Genomic DNA, 26,235 nt, shown 5'->3' with positions numbered 1-26,235 from the left:
AAATGAATTTAGTAATATAATAATTAAGTTTTTACTGTTTTTGTTTGTAGTATATCTTTAAGAATGAATGGTTTTCCCGCCTAAATGGTGTATATAAATTGATTGTAGATTAATTAAATGAGAAGGTCTGAAGAAGCCATATCGGTGAAAGCGCTAATCTGTTTTAAATTTGTCTTGAATAAATATTTTAACTTGCTGGATTATTGGAGACTGTGCCTGGTGAATACGCATAGACTGTGTACATGCTGGATTTATTGCTATATTCATCGTCGGTACTTGGTTTGCTATCTCTGATTTCATTTATTTCATGTATGTAAAGTTGTTCTATCTCGCCGTTCATTCTTACAGATGGGTTTGGAGCCGATCCTCGGCTCCGAGTTGGCCTAATACAAAGCTCGAGGTTTTCAGACAGCTTGAGGCCAAGTCTGCATCCCATGATGCACCTTGAGTTACCTCAGATCTAGTTTGCCACTGCAACAGATCGGAGGTTTCCTAGCACAGTTTGGACCAGTATTACATATTTTTTATCAAGAATTCCTATTTTCTATCTTTATCCTTATATAGCCATAGTTATAACTTTAAAACTTTAGAATATTAATAGCTTGTTAGATTGCTAGCTTTTTTCTGACATTTTTTGTACTCCCTTTGGCCTTCGTTTTTTTTATAGGCCTTTAGTATTCCCTTTCCCTTCTTTGGTGTGCTTTGTAAAGATATTAGGATATTAGGATAGTTTTAATAACTTGGTAGTGTGTTTCATAAGCTTTTATAGACGTTTGATATTGTGTGAGAGTGTGTTTTTACAGTTATAGTTAGTTCACATTTATTCATATACAGCCCATTTGTTTTTAACGGCTACTTATTGCAGTTTAAAATTGCTAAAATGTGTGTGTGTGTGTGTGTGTGTGTGTGTGTGTGTGTGTGTGTGTGTGTGTGTGTGTGTGTGTGTGTGCATTCTTTTTGGATATTACAAGTTTGCTTGTGTACAGTTGGATAGTTTCATGGCTGACCAAGATAAAGATAAACATCCCAAGTCTGGGTTTAAGAAATGTCCGAAGTGTGGACAAAAGATGTCAGTGACAGATAGTCATGTAAATTGTGTCTATTGTCTCGGTGCCTTGCACTTGTAAGAGAGTTGCTCCATCTGCCATTCCTTTTATAGCAGAGTTCTACATGAAAGGAAAGAAAACTGATTGACAGAGGGCTTCTAAAATCTTCTTTTCAGGAAGCTTTGAGTGACCAGGATAAAACTAGCCAGTCTCTCAAGTCTTCCAAGTTCTCTAAGGCTTCTTCATCTGACTCGTCAAAATCTAAGAAACCGTTGACGCTGGCTCAACAGCTTTCAGAGCCAAGCATCCTGATCTTTCAGAGCTGACCCTAGTCCTGGAACCGGTCTCCAAAGTACTGAAATCACCTATCCTCCAGTCGGTATCACCCTCCATACATTCATCTCGGTCCTCGATTAGCCTATCTAATTTGGATGTGGATTGTGTGGTGCAGAATCTGATTCTGGCTTGCTCCAGTGCCATCGGTTCCATTTACTCAGACTTCCTCGGCACCCATCGAGGAATCTAGGATCCGACACTCGCCGGTCAGGTCCGGGGAGGATAGTCGGACTGACCTGTTGGTTCCAACTTTGCCTCTCGGGGCCTTGGCTCAGATGAGTTCGGCTCCTACCTCTGGATTAGAGCCCACTATTCCAGTGCCAAGGGGATCAGTTGTTTCTTCAGATCCAGCGGTTCCTTCTCATCTGAGCAGGGGTGCCTTTGAGGCCATGAGGAGGGTAATGTCCCCCAGGACATCCACAACTTCAGAACCAACTACCTCCTCCCTAAAAGCACCTGTGTCCACTTCTGCCTCACAGATCCCTCTGAAGCGTAGAGACCCTGAGCCTCAGGAAGCCCCACTGGGTGGCCCCTGCTCTTCCGAGACCTCACCAGAAGTTCCCACTGATGAAGTTCCCAGGAAGAGAATTTGCAAGAGGAAGCATCTAGACTCCCCGCAGGAGTCTCTCACACCTGATAGTGACTTAGATGAATCAGAAGGGTCCCCACTGTCCCCCTCTGAAGATATCTCATTTGCAGATATATTAGAAATCCTCAAGCAGAGGGGTGGCTGGAAGCCCACCAACCCTACTGAAGATGAGGCAGTCCTCCTGAAAGCTTTCAGGTCTCAACCATCCACCTCGTGGGTGTCTCCTCCCTTTGATGAGCTCATGGAGCTGGTCTCACGAATGGCTTGGGAGTCTCCGGACACCTTGAAGCCTGTCTCTAGGAGGCCCAATAAATTTATTTCTGCTCCTCAGGATAAGTCCTTTCTCACTAAGGGAGTGCTTGTTGATGCCATGGTGGTGGCGGCAGCCACCAAAAAGGAGATGTCAGAAACCTCTTCCTCTATCCATCCTCCTAACAGAGACATCAGGATCATGGATAGATACGGGAGGCGCATGTATAGTTCAGTGACTCTTGCCATGCATTCACTGAACTATCTTACACATTTCAAAAGACTGCAAAGAGACCTCCTAAAAGAGCTTGGAGATACTCTTCAGGGTACGGTTGCTGAAGGAGCTTCAGACAAAGTTATCTCCCAGCTTGCTACCCTTAATTCCATAGTGAACTTGTCCATGCATCTCATCTCATATGCAGCTGATGGAATGAGTAGGGCAGCGGGTACAGGAATGGCTCACAGTAGACACTCCTGGATGCGCTTATGTTCCTTTGCGGAGCCCTTTAAATCATCCTTTGGCAACACCCCTTTTGATGGCTCGTCCCTTTTTGGGCCCAAAGTTAAGGAAACTTTTACCAGGTTTGTGCAGGAAGGAAAGACTCTGTCTGCCGTCGAAGTCTGTTTTTCCACCCCTACTAGACCCTACCCCAAGGGTCAAAAAGGAGGAAAAATGTGGTTCCAAAAAGCTCAAGGAGCCTTTCTGGGCACACGTGGTAAACCCCCCTCCAGGGGCAGATGAGGGGGCAATAATAGAAGACGCCGCCTTCGTGGCAGAGCAGGTCCTCAAAACCAGGGTGACAGAGACCATTTCTTTGGGAAGCCCTACCCAGCGCTCCTGAAAAGAGGCCCGACTGTCCGACTCTGGAGGCAGTCAGTGGTCGCTTATCTTTGTATCCAGGTGCCTGGCTCAAAATAACAAACGACAACTGGGTACAAAGTATAGTTTCCAGAGGATGTTATATTCCCTTTGCCATCCCCCCTCCACTGACAGCAAAAATCCCAGACGTTCCGCCAGTTACAGGGAATAAGCAATAGTAGAGGTCCAAACTTTGCTAAGAAAAAAATCATCCAACCAGTTCCAGCAGACCAGACAGGATCTGGGACTTACTCAAGATTCTTTTTAGTTCCAAAAAAGACAGGGGACAGGAGACCTCTTTTGGACCTCAGCAGACTAAACAGATCTGTCAAGAAGGAGAAGTTCTGGATGGTCCCGCTTCAGTCGATACTTCCCTTCTTAGGGAAAGACAATTGGATGTGCTCGATAGATCTCCAGGATGCTTACAACCATATAAAAATGGCCAGACCATCCAGGGATCATCTGTGCTTCCGGCTGGGAACCAATCATTACCAGTTTTGAGCCCTGCCCTTTGGTCTCACTACAGCCTCCAGAGTGTTCACCAAATGTATGGCAGTGGTCACAGCTCACCTGAGGCATTTGGGATTCCAGGAGTTTCTGTACTTAGATGATTGGCTCCTCACCGCCACCACCAGGCATCAGCTAATACAAGCCAGGGACACCACTCTTACTCTTTGCAATCAACTGGGCATTACCATAAACTCAGAAAAATCTGCCTTCTCACCATCGCAACATATCATTTTTATCAGAGCAGAATTGGACACTACCACCACCACTTTAAGACTTCCACCAGAAAGGATATTACTACTTCATCAGCAAATTCAAAACATCATATCCAGAAACAAGATTCCAGTATCAGAAGTACTAAAGTTGTTAGGGATGATGGCAGCTGCAGTAATTCTGATTCTGTTGGGTCGCATACTCATGCGGCTTCTACAATGGCTGCTGTTCACGCAATGGTCTTATCAAGAACACCCAATGTCTCATCTCATTATTGTAACAAACACATGCAAAAAGGATCTTCATTGGTGGTTGACCTCTCTTCAATTAACGATAGGTCATCCTTTTATCCTACCCTCACTATTGGCCACAGTGACCATGGATGCATCCCTGATCGGGGGGGAGGTGATTTTTAGCGAAGTACAGACGAAGGCACATGGACCGAACAAGAGGCACATCTGCATATCAATGTCCTGGAGATGAGAGCAGTACTGTTGGTGTTGCAGTACTTTCAGGACTCTCTTCCCCGGGAGACAATTGCAGTTCAGATGGACAACATGTCATTGGTCTTGTACTTGAACAAACAAGGAGGAACCAGGTCCTATCCCCTTTGTCGAGAGGCTCTAAGAGTATGGCAGTGAGCTATATCCACCCAGCGCTTTCTGATAGCAATGCACATCCCAGGGAAATCCAACATGATTGCAGGCAAACTGAGCAGGACAATTTTGCTGCCTCACGAGTGGTCCCTCAAAAAAGAGATAGCAGAGAGAATATTCCGCAGATGGGGCCAGCCTTGCTGTGATCTTTTTGCATCCCCCATTAACACAAAATGCAGAAGCCACTTTGCCCTGATTCCCCCTCCGGGAGATTCCCCAAGGGACGCACTCGTACATGATTGGCCTCTGGGTCTCCTCTATGCTTTTCCACCAATTCACCTGATACCCAAAGTACTACAGAAAGCAAAAGCCCTGGGAAGGACCATCATTCTAATAGCCCCTCATTGGCCTCGTCAGATTTGGTTCCCCTTCCTTCATCTTCATCTGTTGGTAGAGCCTTGGATTCTGGACACAGTTCCAGACCTTCTGACACATTCGTCGTGAGCTCTTCATCCCTCCCTTCAGTCACTAAAATTGACAGCTTGGCTGCTCCAATTCTCAACATAGCCAGGTTCCATAACCTCTCAAACAAAACGCAGCATATCTTAATATCTTCTTATAAATCCTCTACTAGGAAGTTGTAAATGGAGGAGAGTTTCTATATGGGCCTCTCAGAATAACATTGATCCATACCAAGCCTCTGTTTCCTCTATATTAGAATTTTTGACTATACTTTTCAGTAAAGGAGCAGTGGCAGCTACAAATCAGGTACAGCTTTCCGTCATCTCTAATTTACATCTTGGTATTGAAGGATTTAACATAATGTTACACAAGAATATCCAACGAACTGGGTAAAGGTTCTGAAGAAGTCTAAGTATTTTTAGATGAAAGCGCTTAACGTTTAATAAAGAGAGGTTTTATATTAATATTGAATAGCAGCATCTCGATTCCATTCCAGAGGGAACTGATTTTGTATTTTTTACATAATGTTACACAAGTTATCCAGAGATTTTCTCAAAGGGACCTTCCACCTCAGACCACCAGTTAAATCCCCTTATACCCCATGGAACCTAAATTTTATGCTCTTATGCATTATTCTGCCACTGTTCGAGCCAGCTTCCTCATGTGATTTGAAATTTTTGTCTTGGAAGCCATCACGCCTTCCCGAAGAGTATCGGAACTACAGGCCTTGTCCATAAAACCTCTGTATTTGGTTTTTCATGCTGACAGAGTTTCACTGTGAACAATCCTTCATTCTTACCTAAAGTTTGTACTGAAGCTAACCTTAACCAAGTTATAGATTTACCAGTGTTTTTCCCCAAACACACCAACAACTTAGAGTGTATGCTGTATAAGCTTGATGATGTCCTTCAAGGATGCATCTGCAGTCTTTACAAATGGGTTGTCCTGTCGTCAGGCAGCCCTTCGGTCGGCCGGATTCCAAAGTCTGGGTCTGGCTTCGGCTGGTGTCGCACTTCACCCGACGTCATTGCGGCAGTCATTCGGGTATAAAGGCATCAGCCGACACCATTTTCCTCAGTCTTTCTTGCCGCGTGGTGCCCGAAGCAGAAGCTGTTCGCAAGTGCCGGTCGGTCAGATCCAGAGATTACTACTACCGAATAATACTTCGAAGACTTCTATAAAGCTAAGTACCCCGTTGGGGACTCTTTCTTGCCTCAGCCGATGTCAGAGAAAGTTAATAACTGTTTATCTTGTGGGAAACAAATACCTCATAAAGATTTCCACTCCTATTGCATACATTGTTTAGGCCCAGACCACGACGTAGCAGCTTGTCTAGCCTGTGCTTCTTTTAACCGACGGACGCTTAGACGTCGCTCGGACTTTGCTGAACAGATTTTCGGCTCCGATTTTGCCTACATTATGCCGTCGGATCCTCCGACTACGCAAATAACCAAAAAACGCAAAGAAAAGGACCGACACTCGCGGTCCGTGGTTTCGGCCGAAACCGCGGTTAAGCAAACCACGAGTGTCTCGGTTTCGGCCGAAACCGAGCAAGCGGTTCTTTCTTCAGCCGATAACTTGCCTTCTACCGAGGCCTCTTCTAACCTGGTAGAAACGGCTTCTGAAATCCAACCTTCTGTTGCGATTTCACAGGATTTATCAGACACCATTCCCCTAGATATTTCTACTCCTGCACATGGAGCTGCTAGGCCTCCTCCAGCTATGTCTATTAAGGCCTTTGCCAGGGCTAAAGCAGCCAAAGCATCAAAACCTGTGCCTGCCAAGCCCCCCTCTCACAGGCCCAGCACCAGCTCCCATATGCTTTCTTTGGCAGAGGATCTCATCTCTTTAATTCGTGGAGCCCAGCCTCATCCAGACAGGGCCTCTCTCCCTCCTCCAGAAAAGAGGCCTAGAGCAGAGCCCCCTGAGCCAGTAGCCATAGATGATTCCTCTGATGACTCAGATCATACAGACCCTCCTGAGGCTTCTTATTCTCCTTACAAAGACTCTGATGCTGAGGAGTCCATCCCTTCAGCCTCTCCTCCTGAGGAATTTTCCTTTGGGGAAACCTTGCATGCTATGAGGGAACAATTTCAGTGGCAGGGCCAAGATTTCTCAGACTCTAGAAAAAGGCTTAGGACCTTTCTACACTTGCCACAGCATAGGCCTTTAGCTATACCTCCAGTTCTATCTGTTGTTGATGATGCATTTAATGATGCTTGCACTGCTCCTGATACTTTACCTCCGGCTCCTGCTAAGCCCGATAGGTACTACAGGGTCCCGGACACTCATCACCACTTATATAAGGCTCCTTTTGCAGATCCAGAGACTATCTCCCAGGGCCCTAAAGCTGTAGCAGCTACTTCTTCTAAAAACCCCTCCCTCTGAAAGGGAATCTAGGTCCTTAGAGATGGGGTAAAAAAGTTTACACCTCTGCTACTTTGTCAGCTAGAGCTTTGAACTGCCAATTTCATATGATACAATATCAAGAGTTTATGCTTGACCAGTTGACTAAAAAGCTGTCCTCAGAAGAATGTTTAGATAAAAGTATGTTCAAGAAATGTTACATAACATACAGCAGGTTAGTAACCATTCTTTAAAATGTGGCTATGATGCACTGGAGGCTTCCTTTAGATCAGCCATGACTGGCGCAGTTATCAGGAGGCATGCATGGTTGAAAGAACAGGCATTACCAGACCATGTCAAATCTAAGCTTTTGGATGCACCTATGGACAAGGTCAATTTATTTGGTGCCCCGCAGCAGGTACTAAAAAAGATGGAAGAGAAAGCAAAATCTGTGCAAACAGTGAAAGATTTTTTACAGGTTCAACCTCCAAGGTTTAGCAGGAACTGGCCCTCCAAGAATTGGTCCTTTCCGGACTCCTCTAAGGCACAAAGAGGCAGGAATAGGCACTCTAGAGGCAGAAACCAATCCAGGGGTGCCTACAGGGTCGCCAGTGGCAGGGTAACAACCAACGAGGCACGGATACAGCCACCACCACTACAACAACTCAATCACAGTGACTTGGCGGTGGCACCGCCTACCAGGGAACAACTAGAAGCACCCTTAGGCGGAAAGCTAACATTATTTTCAAGAAACTGGCACTGCATTACAAGAGAAAAATGGATTTTGCAGACTATAGACAAAGGTTACAGGTTCCATTTCCATACACTACCAGGAAAGAGAGGAATGCCAAACCTACCACCTTCTCAAAGGGCAGAAGCTCTAAAACAAATATCTCAATTGTTAAGAATGAGAGCTGTGGAAAAGGTACCATTTATGGAGCAAGGGAAGGGATTTTACTCCAGGCTCTTCCTGGTACCAAGAAAAGAAAACAAATGGAGACCTATTCTAGACCTGTCCGCTTTAAACACATTCCTCATTGTTCCAAAATTCAAAATGCTGACCCTACAGCAGCTTCTTCCCATGCTGGGCAAGGAGTCTTGGCTGGTAACTCTAGATCTCAAGGAGGCATACCTGCACGTCCCCATAAGACCAATTTGCAGAAGATACCTCAGATTTCTTGCAGGATCAGAGCATTATCAATTCTCAGCATTGCCCTTTGGCTTATCTACTGCCCAGAGTGTTCACGAAATGCCTGGCATCAGTAATCGCTCATTGCAGACTTCAGGGAATTCAAATCTATCCCTACCTGGACGACTGCCTGATACAAGCGGACAACAAAAACAAACTAACAGAAGACTTACAAAGAGTCATCTACCTGCTGCAAGCCCTGGGATATACAGTCAATACAAAATAGTCAAGGCTGATTCCATCCCAAAGAATAACCTTTCTGGGTGCAGAACTGGACACATCAAAACAAATGGCATTTCTAACTGCAGAAAAGAAAGAGCAACTTCCTCTCTACTTCTTGGCATTAACAAAGCAGAGCCATCTAACTGCAAGAAAAGTGCTACAAGCTCTGGGCTTCATGGCATCCTGCATAATACTGGTACCTCATGCCAGGCTGCATATGAGAAAGCTACAGTGGTACCTAAAGAATTTGTGGTCTCAGCACAAGCACAGCCTAGAAACCAAAATTCCAATGATCCCATGCCTGAAGCAAGAGTTCTTATGGTGGGCTCAGGCCTGTCAATCAAACACAGGACTGCCCTTCTGCAAAAGTCAACCAAGACAAACCTTCACGACAGATGCCTCAGACCTCGGTTGGGGGGCACACATGATGGGCAAGTGCATTCAAGGCCTATGGACTCAAGACCAGCTGCATCTGCACATAAATCTAAAAGAAATGATGGCAGTAAAATTGGCAATCCAGGCATTCAGACCTTTTCTCCAAGAAGGCCAGTTGATGATAAGGACAGACAACACCACAGTTATGTGGTACATCAACAAACAGGGAGGCACACACTCATACCCTCTATGCCGGCTGGCACTGAACCTATGGGATGTGGCTCTGAGCTACAACATTCAGTTACAGGCAATTTATGTACCAGGGAAGGAAAACATTCTAGCAGACATATTAAGCAGAACTACAACAGATGCCCACGAATGGATGCTGCATCTGGACATCTTCAAAACCATCACAAGAGAATGGGGATTACCACAAATAGACTTGTTTGCATCCCCTTTCAATTACCAGTTGAAGAAATTCTGCACAAGGACTTACCACCCACTTGCTTGGAAGGTGGACTCCCTATCCTTCAGTTGGAAAAGCCTGACAGCATACGCATTCCCACCACTTCCTTTGATGCACAAGGTGCTTCTCAAGATCAAAGAGGAACGTCCGAGGATCATTCTGATAGCCCCAGACTGGCCAAGACAACATTGGTATCCACTGCTGAGGAGCATGTCCCGGGAACAAATATGGACACTGCCCCTGATCCCATTACTGCTGACACAGAACAACTACAACATTCTGCATCCAAACTTAAAAACTCTGCAGCTAACTGCCTGGAACATTACATAACAGCAATTAACCCAAATTTATCCCAAAGGGTTAAAGACATAATCCTGGAGGCTCATAGACCTTCAACAAGAAAGAATTATGCAGCAAAATGGAAAAGATATCTCATCTGGAATACTGCAAAGGGGCAAGATGTGACACTGGTGAACATAGCCAACATCCTGGAGTACTTGGCGGAGCTCTTCCATATAGGCCTGTCCTATTCCTCCATCAAGATACATGCATCAGCTATTTCAGCAGAATACAGCTGGGATCCTCCTGTCTTCTCGCATCCTCTGCTCAGACAGTTTCTGAGAGGAATTAAAAATGTAAAACCTCCCAGGAAACCTCCATTGCCAGCATGGGACTTGAACTTTGTGCTAGAAAAACTGACTCTACCTCCTTTCGAACCAGCAGCTACAGCAGAATTGCAATACTTATCCTGGAAGACTGCTTTCCTGCTGGCAATAACTTCAGCAAGAAGGGTTTCTGAACTACAAGCATTAATGGCAGTACAACCCTTCCTGATCTTCCATCAAGATAGAGTGTCCTTGAGAACAAATCCTACATTTATGCCTAAGGTGGTATCCAGAGTCTCTTTAAATCAGGCTATCCACCGTCCTACATTCTTCCCCAATCCACAGAACAGGGGAGAAAGGCTCTTACATACCCTGGATGTACACAGACAATTACGCTACTACCTGGACAGGACAAAAAACAATAGAAAAACTGACCATCTTTTGGTAGCATATGCAACAGGAAAAGAAGGAAAACCAATTTCTAAACAGACAATCTCCAAATGGATAGGAAATTGCATTAGATTTTGTTACTCCTACCATGGAAAGAAAACTCCAGAGAACATCAGGCCTCACTCCACAAGGGCTACAGCCACTACCACAGCTTTCTTACGAGGAGTGGCTACCAAGGACATTATAGAGGCTGCTACTTGGACCTCCGTGCATACATTTGCCAAGCATTATAACTTACCTCTATACTCTAGATCCCGTGCTGGTTTTGCCACTGCTGTTTTGCAAGGGATCCTGACTACACCATAATCTATTCTCATTTCCTCCTCCCCTAGTTTAGCTATGGTATTCTACCCATTTGTAAAGACTGCAGATGCATCCTTGAAGGACATAGTACAGTTTTGTACCTACCATAAATGTAGATGTCCGAGAGGAATGCATCTGCAGTCAGGATTACCCACCCTCCTTCCCCTCTGAGGTACTCCTAGGGTACTTACCAATCTTCAGCTAGCTTGGGGGGGATCTATTATGGTGTATTTGTTTGTATATATGTACATACATGCTTATTTTGTGTGTTTGCTCTCTACAATTTGGAAACTTTGGCATTTATCCAAATTTAGCCATCCAAGAAGGCAACTGGCATCTGGGGCAAGAAACACTGAGGAAAATGGCGTCGGCTGATGCCTTTATACCCGAATGACTGCCGCAATGACGTCGGGTGAAGTGCGACACCAGCCGAAGCCAGACCCAGACTTTGGAATCCGGCCGACCGAAGGGCTGCCTGACGACAGGACAACCCATTTGTAAAGACTGCAGATGCATTCCTCTCGGACATCTACATTTATGGTAGGTACAAAACTGTACTTTCACAGACATCTCAGATTCTCCCTGGATAGAACCAAAGAATTCAGAAGATCAGAACAACTTTTGTTTCCTTTTCAGATTGCAGGAAAGGTATGCCAGTGGCAAAAACAACACTATCTAAATGGTTATCTGATTGCATCACTTTCACTTACTCAGCTGCCAATTAACTTCTGCAACACAAAATTAAGGCTCATTCTACCAGAGCAGTGTCTACATCCACTGCTTTTTCTGCTAGACTTCCTATAGACAATATTTGTGCAGCAGCCACTTGGTCAAAACCTTATACCTTTATCACTCATTACAAAGTTGATAGGGTCTCCAGGGACAGGGCCTCCTTTGGTTCTGCTGTCCTGAAAAACATACTCACATGAGCCACCTGAGAACGATAGTGCTTGGGATGCTACCTATCTGTAATAATGAACGACGAGGTAGAACAACTTCACATAAAGAAGTTATGTACTCACCATAACGTTCCATGTGAGTTGTTCGTCTCACCTTCATTTTTACTTCCCACCCTCCTACCCCCTCCAGGGTTTTCGAGGACCGAGGTACTAGTTTTATCATGGCTGCTTTGTTTTTCTATGTTTTTTACCTAAAAAAAGTGATAGAATGGCATATGGTACTGTTAGAGGCAGCAAACAAGATCTGAGGTAACTCAAGGTGCATCATGGGATAGGGACTTGGCCTCGAGCTCTCTGAAGACCTTGAGCTTTGTAGTAGGCCAACTCGGAGCCGAGAATTGGCTCCAAACCCATCTGTAAGAATGAAGGCGAGATGAACAACTCACATGGAACGTTATGGTGAGTACACAACTTCTTTTTTTTTTGCCCCCTGCATCCCCCTCACCCACTACAACTTAAATATACTAACTCCGAGATCTCTCTACGGTGAAGATAACGGTAATGTACATCACTGTACAGTCCAGAATGGGAACATTATAATTCTCTTCACTGTACAGTGATCTCAGAGTTAGTATATTTAGGTTGCTGGGGGTGTAGTAGGTGCAGCGGGGCTTGCCTACCTTCAAAAACATGGTTTTAGCAGTTGTTTTTTTTTTTTATTTCTTAATTTTGAGATTTCAAAACCTCGAGATTCTGGGTTGGATATTATGAATCTCGAGATTGTGATCTTTCGAAATTAAGAAGCAGACCCACGTATGTGTGTGTGTGTGTGTGTGTGTGTGTGTGTGTGTGTGTGTGTGTGTATATATATATATATATATATATATATATATATATATATATATATATATATATATATATATATATATATATATATATATATATACACATATAAATTTCCTTCACATCTTCTTCTAATATCTTTGCTGTTGTAGTATTCAAGTTAATGTAATTGTTTGGTATTATTATAGGTAGTTTTGGTTTTTAGCTGCTTGTCCTTACAGAAGACATACATACTGTTACTGACATAACATTTGTAGAGTGTCCAAACTTTATTAAAATGTAAGGCAATAGTTTTAAAAAATGCGGCCACAAAATTCCTTCACAGGACCCTCAGTCCCTGAGCATATACCGTTCGGGAGCAGCTCACTTGAATACTGCATGTGAGGTATGTGCTTTGTTTGGCTATAAAACCCTTTAGAGTAGGAGAGACAAACTAATCTTAAAGGGACTCCTTCCTTCTACTTCAGGGTCTTCAGTAGTTTCTCTTACTTCTTTGACCCTAAGGGAGTAAAAGAAGGAAAAAAAAAAGATAAGATAAGGAATCTCCAAAGTTGAAGGAGCCTGCTAAAGACAAGACTCCTGAGAAGTGCATTGAAATAGCCAGAAAACTGTCCCGAGATCCCAAAACATCAGTGGTCCAGCACCAAAAATACAGACACCTTCGGATCCAAAGCCTCAGATCCACTGTTATCTCTGTCCAGGCTTTTTGCTCCATATTCAATCAGTCTTTGCCTCCTTTCCCCTATTCTGCAACAGTTATCCAGGGCTTCAGTAATTGTTTCTTCCAAGTCTGCCTGTTCTAGCAGAAGTCTCATTGAAGCAGATACAGTTGGGGACCTCTAATCTCATTTGCCGCTTCAACCGAACGGTCCCCTTTGATAGAGTTGAGAACATTACCATCGACCCTTCTTGGTTTGACTGTATTGCAGGTCTGTCTTCTGGAACCAAAGCCCTTGGATCTAATAAACTCAGGTGCACCTATGTTAGTGCCAGTAGTGCCATCCTTTTCGGCTCTGACAGTGACCCAGTCTATCTTGACCTCGAGCCTCTTGGATCAAAAATGAAAGTTGGAACCAAAGCTTTGGAGCAGATGTCTAGGGAGAGGGTTTGACTATGAAATTGTTGGAGCCATTTTTTTCACTCAGAGAATTAGCCTTCATTAGCTCGGCTCTGATGCCAGCCTTAGATCCTGGGAGGGATGGGGCTTTGAGGTCTAACTCTCTGTTACCAGCTTTTAGAGAGAGATTTCCTTGGCTTCTATGTCTTCCGTAGCTTTTGAGGCCTTCCATCAGGTCCTGTCACATTCAAAAGAAGAGGTGCCACCATCTTTTTCAAATCTGACCCAACCTCAAACAAATTCCGCTCCAGAATCAGCTGCTTCTCATTGATAGGGGCAGTCAGTTTCCAGAAGTTTTGGGGAAGTACTGCCTTTGGGTTCCCAGTCTGATTCAAACCCTTTGTCAGATACTACTCAATGACAGGTACATAGAAAGCAGATGTGAAAAAGGAAGCACTTGGATTCATCAGTAGAGTCTGTCACAGAAGACATGGATTTGGAGGAAGGTGAAGGTTCCCCAAGATCTCCCTTTGGAAACGTCTCCTTTGGAGAAATTCTAGAATTGGTCAAACTGAAAGGTGGTTAATCCAAAGATATGCCTTCCCCAGAAGAATGCATGTTCTTGGAAGCTTTTGGAGCTGACTGTTCTACATCCTGGATGGTCCCACCTCCTAACGCCCTTATTGATCTAGTGGCTCAGCAAGCCTGGAAGGAGCCTGATACAGCAAAGTCTATACCAAAGAAATTTTATATGATTCTGGTGGTGCCGGGAGATAGACTTCATTGGAATAAGGGTCCCCCCTTGGATGCCATCACCGTAGCAGCAGCCACAAAGACGGAACTCTCAGTGGAGAGTTAATCTATTCTATTCATTACTGTGACAGGGAATTCAGGGTCTTGGACAGATGTGGAAAATGGACATAGGCTTCAGTGACCTTTTCCCTGAGAGTGCAGAGCTAAATGGCCCATATTATTCAGTTCTAAAGAGAATAGACCAAAGAGATTACAAAATCTCTTAGGTAAGTGTCAAGAATATAAATGGCAATGCTCAGATCTGCTCTGAGCTAAAACAGAATGGCATTAAATATACCGATCCCAAGGATATTGCCAATATCCTGGCAGATCGATTCAGTGCCAACTTCACCCCCCTCTCACCCCCTAAATGGCCCATCTCAATACCGGAAGATTGCCAAATTCCAGTAATAACGGCTACACAGGTAAAAAACGCACTCTCCAAAGCTAAGAATACAGCATCCATGGGACCAGATGACATCCCGGGCTGTGTACTACATGAACTACAATATGAACTGGCACCTCACCTAAGTGTCATGTTTAATCATAGCCTCACCTCAGGTTTCGTGCCCACTGAGTGGCACACAGCTACAGTTATCCCACTCCACAAGGGGGGATCCACCTTGGATCCCGGAAACTACCGTCCCATCAGTCTGACAAGCCTTATCTGCAAGGCCATGGAGCGTATTATCATGGAACTTATAAACAAAGACATTGGCAACCTTCAAACACTGGACCCCACCCAGTTTGGGTTCGTGAAGGGCCGATCTTGTCTCCTGAACTTGATTGACTTCTTCGAATCAGTCTCCAGAGCCATGGACAAGGGTAAGGTGGTCCACACAGCCTATCTAGACCTTGCCAAGGTCTTTGACACCATCCCCCACTCTGGAATCATAGATAAACTTACTTAGCTGGGTATTAATCCCTACGTCACCCAATGGGTTGCTAACTGGCTTACTGATAGAACCCACACTGTAAAAGTAGCCGACTCCAAATCCAGCTCCAGACAAGTGACAAGTGGAGTACCTCAGGGTTCAGTCCTGGGACTTCTCTTGTTTGGCATCTACTTCTCTGAAGTACAGGCCAACACTAAGGGACTCTGGATAACAAAGTTCGCAGATGACTGCAAACTGAGAACCATTATTGAATCCCCAAATTATGTGGATACTCTACAAAAGGGCCTTACAGAAACAGATGCTTGGTGCCAGAGCCATGGGCTTAAGCTCAATGCCAAGAAATGTATAGTTATCCCCTTTGGGAAAAAACATGTATCCGTGAATTACCATACAGGTGGCAGTACACTAAACACCGAAAGTGTGATAAGAGACTTAGGGACACAGGTGGACAGCGGTCTCACCTTCGATAACCACATCGCCACAACAGTCAGGAAATCCTTCTATGTGGCACACCTCATCACTAAGGGCTTTTAATCCAGAAAAAAGGAGGTCATTGTCCCACTGTACTCATCCCTCATTTGACCCATTATAGAATACAATGCCCCGTTTGGTATGTACCTCTCAAGACATCTGCAACAACTGGAAAGGCCACAGAAATACCTCACTAAAAGAATCACAGGCCTAAAGCAGATGCCCTATGCTGACCACCTTAAAAAACTCCAGCTATACTCTGTTGCATATCGTCTACTCAGAGGCGATTTTTGCTTAACATACAAGGCCATGTCAAACCCAGAGCTGTTGGACATGCTACACTTAAAGAAATCCCAATCCCTCAGAGCCACATGCTCCAGGGAGCTAAACCTTGTCATCACAATAAACAAAACATGCTGGAGGGATAGGTTCCTGACCCAGAGACTCCCTAGACTCTGGAATAGATTACCCATACATGTCAAGCAGAGTACCTCTTTGGTCCTCTTCAAAAGGAACCTTGACGATTGGATGGGAGAAAGGAAATTCACCCCGGGGATCACGTCAGTCACCCTGCTAGACAGGGGTCCAGGGAAGTAAATAGTGTGGGAAGAAATAGCCAGGGAATTGTTGTGGCTAGGCTTGTATAGGCCCTAGGGCTGATAGCCTAGTACCAACCTATGAACCTATAATTTGACAATGGATTTCTAGAACACAGTGGAATCCTAGCTATCTACCTTATCTTCTGTTTTGTATGTCTCCATGCATTTGATTTCTAATACAGCTGATTGTAACTAATGCCACAGGAGAGAGTTGAGGCAGAGTTTCACTGTGAACAAATCCTTCATTCTTACCTAAAGTTTGTACTGAAGCTAACCTTAACCAAGTTATAGATTTACCAGTGTTTTTCCCCAAACACACCAACAACCTAGAGTGTATGCTGTATAAGCTTGATGTTCACAGACATCTCAGATTCTCCCTGGATAGAACCAGAGCAGCAGGTACCAGTATAACCTTACACTGCCATACCTAGATGTGATTGTGTAGTTTTGCAGAGGGCTTTAAGAAGCCCTTCATCCATGCTCCTTTTGATGGCACTACATTGTTTGGCCTGAAAGATAAGGACACACTAACCAGAAATTGAGTAAGATGATAAGACTCTTTCTGCCTTTGAAATCTGTTTTTCCACTCCTCGAATCAGAGAGGAGGACAGAAAATATTTTTCCGAAAATTGCAAGTTCTTACCCAGGACACTTCTTTGGACAGACCTCCCTGAACATAGGAGGAGGTAATTTCAATAGACCTCACCCCAGAAGCAGATGGCAAAACCCATGATTTTGTGGACCCTTTTCCTAGACGTCTTTCCAGCAGTCCTGAAGGGTTGCCTGATGGCTGCATTCTGGAAGCCCTCAGGGGGCACCTATCCCTAAACCCTCAAACCTTGTGGGTCATCACTTCAGATTTTTGGATGTTAAGGATAATAACCAGAGGATATTCAGTCCAGTTTCTAACGGTGCCTCAGGCAAAGTCAAGGATTCCTTTAATGGCACACAATCAGTTGGAATCTGCAACATCTGAAATAGACAAGTTGTTGGAAAAGAGTCATCCAGTAGGTCCCACCAGACCATGTAGGATCCAGTGTCTATTCCAAGTTCTTTTTATTTCCAAAAAAGACAGGGGACCTAAGGGCAATAGTGGACTTAAGTTCTTTAGACTAGTATGTGAAACAGACAAAATTTCAGATAGTCACAGTTCAGTCCATGTTGCCTGTGGTCTAAAAGAATAATCTGAAAGAAGAAGTGGATGTGCTCCATCAATCTCCAGGATGCCTGTTACCACATAACAGTACGTGGGCACTCCAGGAGATTTGTCTATTTCTGGCTTGGAGCCAGTCATTTTCAGTTCAGAGCTCTGCCCTTTCAACTCATCATAACCCCATCCAGGTGTTTACCACATGCATAGCAGCAGTAACAGCCTACCTCAGTCTGCAAGAGTTCCATGTGTTCCCATACTTAGACGATTGGCTCTTCACCATTTCGACCAAAGATCTGCTAATTCTCCAAAGAGACCTCTTACTCCATCTACTACACCTTCTAGAGATTATGGTAAACAGACAGGAGCAACTTGCTTCAGATTAAGAATTTAGTATTCGTCACATGCCACCTAAACACCGCAACTCAGACAGACGCCTTACTTCCTCACAGGATTCATTCATTCTGCCAGGTAGCATCATGAGTACTAGACAGTCTATCTCCTCCAGCATGCTTAATTTTAAAACTTCCAGGGTTGATGGCTTCAGCGATCATTTTGGTTCCTTTGTCTAGATTCCATATGAGGGTTCTGCAGTGGACCCTCTCTGTCTGATGGCCTCAAGTTATTCACCCCCTCAACACCCCAATCAAGTTAGTTAACTTCAGTATACAGAACCCACATAAAATGGTAGATCACATCAGCACTGACAACAGATCATTTATTTTCTCAACTCTTTCCTGTGGCATTAGTTACAGTGGATGGTTCCATTTTAGGGTGGAGGCCATTATGAGGGAAAGACTGTTTAGCATGCATGGACACCCTTATTGACCAGTCTTCACATCAGTGCTCTGCAGATGAGAGCAGTTCTTTTGGCGTTGCATGTACATCAAGACTGTCTTCCAGTGGGTGTGACTGCAGTCCAGACAGACATGCCAGTGGTCAGGTACAGCAACAAATGGGGGGAACCAGATCTTACCTTTTGTGTCAAGAGGCCAAAAGGGTTTGGCAATGGATGATGGCTTTCTGTCGCTTTCTTATAGCAGTGCACATCCTGGGGCTTTCCAACGTACTAGCTGACAAATTGAGAAGGTGCATTCTTTTGTCTCATGAGTGGTCCATCAGTACCTCAGTGAAGAATGAAATCTTCAGTCGCTGGGGCCAACCTTCCTGTGACCTGTTTGCCTCCTGCCTGAGCAACAAATGCAGCAGTTACTTTGCCCTGGTCCCTCCACAGGGTCAGTTACCAAGGGGAACTGTGATTTACAATTGGCCAGCAGGTCCCCTTTATGCACTCCCTGTTAATTATGAAGCTCATTCAGAAAGCTAGAAGGGTCAAGGGCAAAATGACCCTCATTACCCCTTTCTGGCCTTAACAGGTTTGATTCCCATATCTTTGGTCTCAACTGCTCAGTCCATCCTAGACTGTGGCTCACAGGCCAGATCTGATCTCTCATCCTTCTGGGCATCCTCTCTTGGACTTAGACTCCCTGATATTAACTGCCTGGTTACTCCATTTTTAACAATGGCCAGGTATGCCAGGTTTACAGAAAATGTTGTTCATATTCTTTCTGCTTCACAAAAATCTAGCACCAGAGGAGCATATCAAAGTAAATGGAAAAAAAATATTTCTACCCTTTGGGGAAAGGTTTGGAGCCTTTCTCAGCTCCACTTCCCTGTATTTTAGAATTTCTGTCCAAACTATTCCAAAAAGGTTCTAGTTTTCAACAATCAAAGTTCAGCTGGTAGTAATTTCTAGATTTCACATACTTTCCATAATTTCAGGAAATCATGTGGCTAGGGATTCTGTCCCAAAGGTTGAATCAGACAAAAATGGACAATATTGGATACAAAACTCTTGTATGTACCATAACAATATATAGGTGTTGTCCTATTTTTGTCTAGTTCAACATCTCTCCCACCACCACCCCTTCCAAATTTTCACCTACAGCTCCTTGGAGAATGGTTAGTATCTACTGGAGTCTACTTGCCTCTAACCTCATTAGGTTAGTTAGTATTCTGTCTATATGTTATCCTTGTCATTCCCTTTCTTTTGCATTATGTTTTATCTGTCTGTAATTTTATTTCTTTTTGGGTATATTCTGACATGGGGCAAACTTGATATGAGGTAATTTGACAGTGCTGAGGGAATTATTGGTAGGGGAGTCACCAGAGCCCTGGAGCCAAAGGTTTGAAGTTGTCAAGGCCAGATCTGATTCTGATCAAAGTCCCAAAGGTCGAACCAGATGAAAATAGGACAACACAGATCTATCATTATGGTAAATACATAACTTTCATTTTTTGCAGGGAGCAAGCCTGTCTGTGCCCCCCACACTTCCTGCTAATATGATATATAAAAACTCCTAGATTGCACAACAGTGGGGTAAGGGCAGATTCCCAAATCTCGCTGTAATGAGATCTTGCACAGAAAGCAGCCATCAGGCTGGAAGAGTGTTCGCTTTTACTATATATATGCATTTATGTATAGACAAAGTGAAGCAGCCTGTCTGTGAGCCAGATGGCTATCTACCTGGTGACAGAGTTTCTACCTAACCTTTTGAATTTATCAACAATGCCTGAGTGGGGTATTGTGCCAAATACCTTGGCCAGGTCAAGGTAGACAGTGTGAACCATTTTGCCCTCATCTGTTTCTTTGGTGACCTTCTCAAAGAAGTCTATCAGGTTGAGTAGGCATGACCTGCCCTTAATGAAACCAAATTGGGTTGGGTCTAGTGTTTGGAGGATTCCCATGTCATTAATGATCATTTCCATGATAATTCTTTCCATGGCTTTCCTTATGAGACTGTTGTAGATGGCCTGCCTTTGTGCAGAAGGATGACTGTTGCTGTTCTCAATTTGTGAGGCATGAAGTCTCTTTGGAGGCTGTGGTTAGATAGCAATTCCAGAGGGCCTGATAGGTCATGTTTCATGCTATTTAGAAGGCATCCTTGGATATTGTCTGGGCCCAATGATGCAGTGTTTTTGGGCTTAGAGATAGCATTGAGGATCTGTTCCCTAGAGATAGTAGGGGAAGTTGTATTTGATGGTATTTGCTGAGTGGACGTTGAGGGTAAGAGAGGGGTAAAGCTAGAGCTGAATTTGTCTACCAGTAGGTTTGTTACGTCTTTTGACTAAGTATAAGTGCCTCCATTGACAGTGAGGTCTGCACACAATCATGTATTGCCTTTGATGTTGCAGACATAGCTAAAGAATGCCTTGTGGTTGCCCTTGGCCTGAAAGGCCAAATTTACCTCAAATTTGGCTTTGGTATACTTTACTTGTCCTCCGAGTTGTTTTAGGAGTGCTTTTAGCCTGCTGGGTGCTACACCTCCTAATTTTTGCCATGATTTTCTTTCTAATGATATTCAGCCTATTAATGATGCAATTCCTACAGGGTGGCTTGATTTTTGAGTTAGTTCTGTACTTTTTCCTGGTGGGTAAAGCTGCCTCTGTGCAGCTGTTAACATCCTCGAGTAGTAGTAGTAGTAGCAGTAGTAGTAGTAGTCCTTTGATCCCAAAGGATCATGGGTTTGTGCCTGTACTGGACTGATTCGAGCAGCATCTTCTTTGGCTGTACAGTCCATTCCAGGGAGTGGCAGTCCTTTCCACATTCTGAACAGCAGTAGGCAGATGTTGGCCTGGAATCATGGGCAGTGATCTTCATGAGGGCTCTCTTATCCTCTGCTCTCCTTGTCAAGGTGATTACATATATAGCGAGAGCTTCCTTCACTTCCCATTTCCAGGAATATTTGTCTGTGGCCAGAGAGTACCAGGTGTTCACTCTGATGGAGAGACCTTTGCATATGTCCTTGTAGCACAGTTTGGGTTGCTGTTTCGGCTTCTTTTCAGACTCTAGTTCTCCAAAAAGAAGGTCTTTTTTGGGATTTAGCCATCCATTATGCATGAGACATGACCCAACCAGTGCATATGTCTCTGTTGTAGGAGGATGAACTTGGAGGTGGTGCCAGACATCTCAAGCACTGTGCTGTTGGTGATCTTGTGCTGCCATGAGATACTAACTATGTGCCTAAGGCAGTGCATATGGAATACATTGAGCCACTGATACTGTTTTGCTCGTATAGTCCATGCTTGTGTAGAGTTTCTGTCAACAGTTCCTTGTAGGCAGCAGTGTTCTTAGGGTTTATGTGTGCTTGAAATTTTGCCAGGTTATCACTTAATAGTAGGAAGTTAGCCTTAGAGTAGTTCCTGAACATTCCTGGGTTAGCTAGGTTTCTGGGTTTTATTTTTACTTCAAAGGAGATCGTTTTGTGGTCTGACCTTAAAAGAGAAGACATTACACTAGGGTGTGTGCATTATTGTCCTGTATTAGTGAGAACCAGATCCAATATGTTTGCTCACATGGTCAACGTATTGACAATCTGGTTCAGAGAGTTTGTGTTTACAAAATCCAGAAGTCTCTGTGTCTGAACTTTTGGTGTTGTATATGATTCCGTGTCACCTGAAAGAGTTAGTATACTATAGGGGCCCTTCTGGTACTCTGCACTCGGCCACTCTGGGATTGCTGGTTGTTCCACAGTTGCATCTTGATACATCTGGAGTGTGATTTTTTTTTTTATTATTGTTTATTTATTTATTTATTTATTTATTTATTTATTTATTTTTGCTTATAAAACTCACCACCTCTGACACGTGTAACCCCGTTGGCTTTGAGAGTGCACATTGTTGGCAGCTTCCAAAGAGCAGATAAAGCATATCTCTCCTGTATTACATATGAAGGGGTAGGGTGATTACTTGTCCTATTTTAATTAAAAAGGTTTTATTGTTTGCTTGAGTTTTGTCTTTTATGTAATCCTGTATGAAGTCCTTCTATTCTTATGTTGCAGTATTCTTTACTTGAAGAATGACTGCCGTAGGCGGTTCCGATGTCTGGCCAGTCTGCAAAAGCCTTTTACCACTACAGGGTATGTGGGATGTTTCATGTAGGCCTGGAGACAGTGTAGACCATAAAGTGTCATCCTCATGTACCATCCTCAGAACTTTTCTGCCGCCAGTTCAAACACCATCTTCATTTGTTTATCTGCTTGCCCAATTTGTTTGCTGGTGTAGAAGCCACACAGATAAGTGCCCCTTTGGGCTTTTCTTTTTTACTTTTGCTACTGCTTTTGACTGAGGTTACATGTCATCCATAAAAGGCAAGTGCCAGTCTAGCAGACAAATGCCACCTAAAGAGGCCCACGATCATTGCCTTTTCTGCTTAGCACCTAACCATGATCATAAGTCTTGCCCTATCTGTCAGGCATTTGTTGTGAGGACCCGATGGAGCTGCCTTTCCTCTCTTAGCATTTGCCTTTACATTGGGGCCTTTTGCTGAGCCTGCGAGGAAGGCTAAGAAACTCTAGCCTCTTACTTCGGCTATGCAGCCCATTCTGAACATCTCTCTCGAGGCTGATGAAAGCGTGGAGGTCTGTTTGGATACTGGCTCAGATTCCTTGGTGGGTACCACTTTGGAGGCCGTCATGGATTCAGCCTAGAGGTTTTGCAGACGTCCAGTTCAGATGGACAGGGGGAACCTAGGCTTACTGCTTTAGAAGGGCCTCGAGGTATCCCACAAATCGTAGTCCGGGAGGATGATCTGATGACAGAATCACAGGGTATGCCTACCTTGGGCACCTCCACCTTACACAAAGCTGATGTCCACCTTAAAAAGAAGCAGAAAACAACATGTTTATCTGCCTCAGGAATCATTGTCTAACTGGCAGGCCTTTTCACAAGGACTGTTCAATGCCTCCCTCAGAGGTCTCCCTACCTGGCCCTCCTCTTACTTCTTCCCCTCACAAAAGGGTTAGGGAACAGTTTTTTTCTGATGACAAGGATTCTAAGAGGATAAATCCTTGGCCTATTCTGTCCAGATAACATCTCCCTTGGAGTATGCTTCCTGTGAGGAAGAATCTATTGGCACTGAGTCTCCTGGTGAGAATATCACATTTGGAGAGACTATTGCATGGATGAGGAACTATTTTAAATAGGACTGCTCTCAGATGTCTGAGGTGCAGAAAAGATGCTATGATTTGCTTCAAATGGACTCTCCCTCGCTGTCTGCTGTGCCTCCTATTTTGCCAGATTTTCTTGATGCCTTCTCTTCAGTATCAAAGACTGTGGTCTGTTAATGTCCTGCCCCCAAAAGGACAACTTTTTTCCCCTCTCTGCAGTCCCCTAGTGTGAAGGTCCCTACATACCTTGAATGTGTATAGACAACTTAGATGTTATTTGGATAAAACTAAGGCTATCAGGAAATCTGACCAGCTTTTTGTGTCTTTTAATCCCAGGGCTCTGGAACGCCTGTTTCTAAGCAGACAGTTTCTACTTGGATTTCTAAAGCAATTTTGTTTTGTTATATTTTTCATGGAAAGAGTCTTTCTTCCCCTGTTAAGGCTCATTCCACTAGAGCTGTAGCCTCTTTTGGTGCTTTTTTCATACTACGTGGATACTACTTCTATTTTGGAAGCAACCACATAGACTTCTGTTCATACTTTCAGTAAACAAACTAATTACAAGTTGGATGGCATCTCCAGATCCAGGATGGTTTTTGTTAGCGCCATTCTTCATGGCTTTCTAGAGAACGCCTCTGCTCCTTCCTCTTCCCTCTCTTCTTCATGAGTTGTGGTATTCTCCCTCATGTAAAGAATACTGCAACATAAGAATAGAAGGACATAGAATAGTTGTGTAAAATCTTACTATAATTCTGTGTTGCAGTATTCTATCCCTCCCACCCCCCCACCCCCCATTCGTGTTTTTCTCTGAGGATATATATGTCCTCATTTTGTTCCTTAAACTGGTGTTTCTACTGGGGCATTCAATTCTGAGGATGGTACTTGCGGATGTCACTTTATGGCCTATGCCTTCTGCAGGCCTACATGCAACATCCCACGTACCCTGCAGTGGTAAAGGTTTTTGTATACTCAGCGGACATTGGGATCGCCTACGGTAGTCCTTCCACATGTAAAGAATACTGCAACATAGAAGAGAAGGACATCTATGGTTATGGTAAGATTTTACACAACTATTCTTTATTTTTTGTTTACAGTAGCTTTAAATCTTACTGCGCACACACACACACACACACACACACACACACACACACACACACACACACACACACACACACACACACACACACACACACACACACCCCCTACTTTAATATTCTCCCTCCGAGACCGCACGACAGTGGGGAAAAGTGAAATTTCCCTTACCCGCACTGTAGTACAGCCTCGGCAACAGTCATACTTATGCGAAAGTGCTGCTTCGGTGAATAGCACTTTCGCGTAAGTATGCCCGGCCATTTGGATTTTGGTCGTTTGCTCACTTGAGCAAATGTCCTAGATCCGTATGTATATATATATATATATATATATATATATATATATATATATATATATATATATATGGGTTTATATTAAAACACTGAATGCTGAAAACAGCAAATGGTGTTTCATCGACACATATTCAGAGAAAGATGAAAATGTCGAAACCACAGAACAGCGATTTCTTTCCTAGGGAAAGAAATCACTGTTCTAACACTTCCAAACACATGCACACATACCCTAACCCTAATTATACCACCCCAAAAACCAGTAAACAACTAAACACATATGCACGTAACCCAACCATACATCTAAAGAAAAAAAAAAACAGTAAACATTTTAAAACATATGCACTTACCTTAACCCGCACCCTAACCCTAAGGTCAGTAACTCTCGCACATTTACATAAACAGTTCCAAACACATACACACTTACCTTAACCCTAATTCTACCCCCCCAAAACAAAAGTAAAGAGCTGAAAATACATACACACGTAACTCAACCATACATCTAAAGCAAAATAAAAACAGTAAACACTTTCATACATATGCACTTACATTAACCCGCACCCTAACCCTAAGGTCAGTAACTGTTGCACAGTCACGCTCGGGAGCTATGCCAGACAAGGGACCACACTACACTTCAGAACACGGCAAAGCAACGAAGAGGTCAAGCAACTTCTTTCCCAGGGAAAAAATTCGCTGAACAGCCACTTCGCTGTTTTGCCTGTTCGCCCTACATGTGTCGACGAAAACACATTCGACAAAATGCATTTTCTTCATTTTAATAGGAACCCTGTATATATATATATATATATATATATTTATTTTTTAAAAACACCAGAATAAAGTGGTGTGTGTGTGTGTGTGTGTGTGTGTGTGTGTGTGTGTGTGTGTGTGTGTGTGTGTGTGTGTATGTACACACCCCTGTTAAAATGCCAGGTTTTTGTGATATAAAAAAATTAGAACACAGTAAATCATTTCAAAACTTTTCCCACCTTTAATGTGACCTATAACCTGTACAATTCAATTGAAAAACAAACAAATCTATAAGGGTAAAAAATATAAAAAATAAAAAACGTGCGATGCGCTGGTTGCATAAGTGTGCACCCTTAAACTAATACTTTGTTGAAGCACCTTTTGATTTAATTACAGTATTCATTCTTCTTGGGTACACACCTGCCATCAGTTAAAGAGACTGATTAACCCCAAATAAAGTTCATCTGTCCTAGCAGGATTTTCTTGACATTTACTCAGTTGCCTGCTACTGCAAAAGCCATGGCTCGCAGAGAACTTCCAAAGCATCAAAGGGATTTCATTGTTGAAAGGTATCAGTCCGCAGAAGGGTACAAAAAAATTTCCACAGCATTGGATATATCATGGAAGACAGTGAA

At 43.7% G+C, this 26,235-nt stretch overlaps 1 protein-coding gene across 3 annotated transcripts in view; it reads left to right on the top strand.

The window, feature by feature from the left end:
* NPTN (neuroplastin) overlaps nt 1-26,235 on the top strand; it is a 2,340,387-nt gene that overhangs the window by 750,717 nt on the left and 1,563,435 nt on the right. The window lies entirely within an intron of this gene.

The sequence above is a fragment of the Protopterus annectens genome, chromosome 7.part0 (assembly GCF_019279795.1).
Source record: "Protopterus annectens isolate FY-2018-M chromosome 7.part0, PAN1.0, whole genome shotgun sequence".
Lineage (NCBI taxonomy): Eukaryota > Metazoa > Chordata > Ceratodontiformes > Protopteridae > Protopterus > Protopterus annectens.
This window is presented reverse-complemented; position numbering and strand designations above follow the sequence as displayed.